The sequence below is a fragment of the Eufriesea mexicana genome, unplaced genomic scaffold, assembly GCF_001483705.2.
Source record: "Eufriesea mexicana isolate 0111107269 unplaced genomic scaffold, ASM148370v2 scaffold7018, whole genome shotgun sequence".
Classification (NCBI taxonomy): domain Eukaryota; kingdom Metazoa; phylum Arthropoda; class Insecta; order Hymenoptera; family Apidae; genus Eufriesea; species Eufriesea mexicana.
The window spans coordinates 42,988-49,076 of record NW_016914851.1 but is presented as its reverse complement, the minus strand read 5'-3'; positions in this window follow the sequence as shown (position 1 = coordinate 49,076).

The window sequence follows — 6,089 nt, the reverse complement described above, 5'->3', positions numbered from 1 at the left end:
CGCCCAAATCCCCAACTCCCATCGGATGTTTATATAAACATTCGTTCTAGGAACTTATATCTTATAAACTAGATTGATTTTCGAATACAGCTAAACTTATCTTTTCAACAGTAACCATATTTGCTTTTAGATTTTATTTTAACCCCTTGCCGTACTGTCACGAGTTTGACTTGCGATTCAAATTTTGTACGAAACACGAATATTAGACGAGTTAGACTCGTGGAATGATTCTTCGTCAGTTACACTCGTGGTTTAGTTTTTATCACTACGCCAACATAGTTGGTCACAATTCTTGTAATCTATTACATTCCTTCGGGCAAAGGCACCCTTGAAGACGCTCAGAAGACTTTAATTTCTGTTCAGGTATTGTTTATTTATGAAATATCATTTTGAAACTGATATTTGTCATGTATTGTAAAATGTAGTAAATTTATAATATATACGTGGGAATGGTGAGTGAATGATATTTAGGGTTTAAGCGTTTATTATTTAGAATTCCATATTTAAAGTGCTCCTGTGTTGAACAAGGAGCAGGTCTAGGAAACCTAGACCTACGTTCTCCTGACAGCCAGATACTAAATGCTGAATAGTTTAGAGTTCGGTACTTTCTATATTTATTCAGTTGTTATATATATATTTGTCAAACTTCTTTATTTCTTCGGGTCACCGGATACGAGGAGTTCTTCAGCACTTAGGATTTGGGTCTTCGTTAGAGTCAGTGTTCGCAGAGTGTTCGAGAGTGAGTGTGTTACGGTCGTCGATAAATATAAAAGTCGAGAGCGGAATTAAAGCTGGTTCAGCGTAGTGAACTTGAAATGGAGTGTAGGAGTAACCCAGAGGACTCAGCCGTGAGCAAGCGTACTCGTTGCATCCTAACAGAGGAGAAGTGTCGCTCTGTTTGCGCTTTGTAATATCTGTGTGATACTCTGTGTAAAAGACTTGGATCTTTTAATTGCGAACAACGAGAAGGAATATCGAGCTCGTAACTGATGAAAGCAACGAGTAACCCGCAATTCCAAAACATCCTTGAAACGGAAGAAAATGCGGCAAGGAGCAGTCCAAGTTCCGAAGATCCTGTCAACCAGAGGAAAGCGGATTTCCTCAGAAGGGAGCTAGAAGCCGCACGGCTCAAGTTCAAAATGTTGGAACAATTGCAGCATTGCCAATGCGATCGCCTCAGCCAGCATTGTCGATATCAGACAATGGCAGGGAATCGAAAATCTCATGAAAATAAGTATCACTGGAATTGCTGATCTGTTGAATTATTTTAACGACTGGGGCAATCAGTACCTGCATTGAGAGAAAGCAGGTGCGGCTACTACGTCACGTACAAGCTATTCCCAGAATCGTGCAAAGTTCCAGTGTCCCGTCTCAAGAGTGGTGTTATAGTAAAGACTAAATACTTTCTTGTCTTTTGTCAGCGCGTGGCTTTCGTCTCCCGTTTTCTGGAGACATCTTTTGACCTGAGTAGCCCTAAACAGACAGGCCAGTTCTAACCGTTCGCCCGTTTAATAAATATCTATAGTATTTCCACCGTTTCCACTGGCTACTATTTCTTTGCATTATGACCCCTTAACAAGTGGTGGACATGGCGATCGATGGGTTCCTTCAGGAACTACGTGGCATGTTCTATCGCCAACCGGGTAAAACGGTAAGAAGAAAGCAGTTCGAGGAAGAGCAGGGCATTGAGCAATATTTTCATGAGAAAGTGATACTAGCTAATAACGTGCCGATGGAGCAGGACGAAGAATTGATAGAGCATATCATTTTGGGAATTAATTCCTCCAAGATCAGGTCCATATCCGGAGGTTCGAATCGAAAATGGTCCCCCTAGATGTATTTGAGAAAGTGCCGTGGCATAGCAGGGATAACGACATGCTGAGGAGATGCCACAGCTGTGGATCGCCCAACCAACTGGCACTCGGTTGTCCTGGGAAGAAGGGGCACGAAGTGCTTCAGGTGCGTAGAATACAGACACGTCTCCACGAACTGTCCAAAGAAAGATCCTATGAGAAACAACTACAGTATCTCCCAAACGGAGGAAAACACGTGCCTGTGTAAGGCCTCCATAGACAGTGGGTAACTGTACTCGTTGATTCCGGGAACAAATTGAGCTTAATATGCGCTGAAACGTATATTCGCATAGGCGTGTCGCGAATAGGAGACAGAAAGCTGTTTCGAAGCGTGGCTTCTGATACAAGCAAGACCTTAGGGAAATTGCAAACAAACGTAAGTGTAGACAATGACACGTTTCCAATCACTTTACACGTGGTGTCACATCAGTTCATCCGACACAAACTGCTATTAGACACAGATTTCCGGAGGAACTTTGACTTCGAGACAAAGAACGGGAACGTCTACATCAAAAGGACACAGGAGAGCGATGAAAAATCTAGCGGTTGTATCCCAAAGATGTTTCAAGTTGGCACTTGCGGAACGGACGGAGAAAATCGTGTATACAGAACGAAATAAGAAATAATTCCTACCCGTCGCAAATAGCTCATTTGCCAGATGTGAGTTACCTCAAGAATTGCAATTCACTTCGAGCCAAGAAGAGTTTTTAGAAGGAAACGCGAGGAATGCTGTAGTGGATGCTACAGGAGGACATTGTATGTCGATCGTGGAAAACGAGATATCTAATTACGAACTCTTCGAAGATGAACAATCAGTGAATCTCGTGCAACCTTTGGAAACAGCCATACTAGCGTTTCGGTAGTTATCTCTATCCTAATAATCTCAACGAGATAGAGGATCCACGAGTCGATAGAGAAGAGGAATCGTTATGATATTCGCGAGCAACTATGGTTCAACGTCGGATAACAGTCCACTCGATTTTGAAGCCAAGGAAGAAGCGGACGACGAAGGGTTGACTAGAGTATCCTTGCAAGCTCGAAGAACGTGCAGAGTCGTGTAAACAATGATGAGTCGTTGAATAAGAAGTTACCAAATGACGCTATCCAGAAGACAAAGCACGGACTTTAGGGTAACGAGCACTAACAGCGTTAGTAGCTTGTTCGAGAAAGAATATCAGGAACTGTCCATTCCTCAATCTCTACGCGGCAGAAGGATGGAGCGGAATGCTGGTTGTCGACTTGGAGCTTTTGTCGGAACGTTGTATTTGATTGCGATGAACGTATTTTGAGCTTGTTGAATTCAAGTTCAACGGGGCCAGCAAGTAATGTATATGTGGATGATGGCATCGTACCTGAAGCAGTCGCAGCATGGCTCAGCAAAGGAACATCTATCGGCACCTAGAGAAGGTATCGGTGCGATAATGGCAAAGTACAGGACATGTCTTTTGTTCATGGCCGTCTTATACTGAATCCCTTCGTTACCGACCATGTCAGCAGACATCCTTCGGCAGTGTACTTGGACGATATTTCTTGGACTCGAAAAATGACGTCGACGATATATTAAATTTGTCTGTGTATGACTAATAATACAGAGTATGATGAATGTGTCTGATCGCAGTGAAGTGATTGTGCGGATATCTAAGAATATCGATATCTTTGTTAAAATGGACGAGTATGGAAATGGTGAATGAATGGTAGAGTTTAGGTATTTATTATTTAGAATTCGATATTTGAAGTGTCGTGTATGAAACAGGAAACAGGCTAGAAGTCCTTTTACAGTCTTCTAACCCTAAGCCAAGTTCTAAATGTTATATAGTTTAGAATTCGGGACTCTCTATATTTATTTAGTTGTATATATTTGTCAGACTTCTTTATTACCTCGGGTCACCGATCACGAGGAGTTCTTCAGCACTTAGGATTTGGTTGACATATATATAAAAGAAAAAATAATTAGTGTTAACGTCCACAAGACGCTGTATCACATAAAGCAAATGGCTGTACTACAGATATTCACATTTCGGCTCGTATTGCATCACTTTGCAATATTTTCAAGGATCATTCTGGCCTGTTTCGCATTTTGTCGAACTGAATGGTACGGCAAGGGGTTAATATATGCATACTAAAAAGGCCTATCTATGACCCAAGAATTACATGTGAAAATCAATGTAATTTAATGTATTAAAGTAAGAACAAAATAAATGAATAAATGAAATATTGTTGGTATGTTATAAACTTATTATATATATATATATAGTGTTCCATTGTCGGTAGTACAATCAGGAAGTGGTTGACTACATGAAAAAACAAATCGAAATAAAGAATAGAATCTTTTCATTCGAAGCTTCGTTGGCGAGAAATTGACTTTGAATATTCACCGAATATGCGTGCACTTAGCTATGGCTTAGAAGTATATAAAGATATTACACATTGAATTTTTCTGTCACGCAAATCAGAAAAACTTCAGATCCTTTACCCTTTTAGAGTCACTTCCAGTAACACCGAAACGGTGTAGTATAAACGGTGTACAAATCAACAACAATTTTTTAAATAACATGATGTCCGAATATTGGTCCATTTGGTTAATATCGTTTTTAGCCATTATTTTCTTTTTTTAACATTAAAACTTTGTTATAAGCACTTAATATGTTAAAAACTATTGTTATGAGTAAGTAAATGGCCTTCTTATGTAAAAAAATAATAGTACATATGAAAATTAGTGTACATATTGTTATTGTAAATTATACGAAGCATATAATTGCAAAAATCTATGTAATAACTATTATAAAAGGCTCCCGAATCTTTGGAAAGTCGGTTAAGTTCGTGAATTTACGTTTGACTTGGGACAAGGGTACCCTCGGTTCATATAGGCACCGGAGGTTATAAGACACGTCAGTTGCTCATCGACCGTCACGGCGTAAACATTTAAACTTAAACCGCCTAAATTAACTTATTTAACTACTTTTTACTTTCAATTATTTATTTAATTTATTTATTTATCATTTACTTTTAATAACTTATTTAATTTAATTATTTATTTTTTACTTTTAATAATTTAATTAATTTTGATTAATACTTTTTAAAGAATTTATTTAATTAATTAATTTATTTCTTACATTTAATAATTGGTTTACTTAATTCACTTACTTTAATATTTAATTATTTATTTAATTATTTCATTCATATTTTAATTCTAATCTATTTAATACTAAAATAAATATTCTATGTTTTATTTTTTTAATTTCACTAGTGTTAGTGCACATTAAACATTGATTATTTAAATTAATAAATATAACTAAATCGTATACGTTCGAACGATTTTGCACGCGATTTTTTTCACTCGAGCCGGTCGAAATAAGTTCGTATCCGCGACGTCGCGAGTGTATTTCGGAAGTGTTGGAAGAAAAGAAGAAGCAATTACAAGCAATGATGACATTGCTACACCGACGACGTGGCAAGAGAAGGTCAAAGTGACGCTGATGCCAGAATAAAAACGACGATCAATTTAGAGCTGCTTTGTTACGAAGAAGATGACAACGATCGGTGAGTCGCATGTTTACAATTCCTCTGGTTACCCATCATGTCGTAAGACGAATGGTCTGAAACGACACGGATGACTGGTTGTATTTAATTACAATATTTAGCGAGCATAGTGACCACGTGTGCTAATGTACCAATGTACAATAGCATTCGTGCAATATATATTTCTGTGCTATACTTGTTGAATCAGGTTAGGGCTTTCTTGTACATCGCGTATTAAAATCGTGGTTAAAAAAATGTTTAATTTCTATTCTGAACGGGAATTTCGATATTTTAATTGTTCATTTCGTTCATTCCCATGTTTATTTCACGCGATTTTTAACGAATACAAATTCAAGAAAGCATTCCCCTCGGAATAGGTTCCAAAATCAAAGAAATAATTTGAATTTTCCCCTTTCATTCCTTTTTTTTTATTTTGTTTTTTAATTAATGCATATTTCTTTCGTGACATGAACTTTTGTCGAGTCATTTAAAAAGTAGAGTCACCCCAGCACCTTAGCTATAATAAATAAACTAATCCCGATTATTAGTTAGGATTTTCAGCATGGGGACAACAGCACTCATTTATACTATTTCTAATATTATTTTTGTCACTATGCTCGCTACTTTCTTTATATTTATTTTTGTATATTTGTACAGTATTACTGTACATACTGTGCGTACTGTGCGTACTGTGCGTACTGTGCATACTGTGCACAT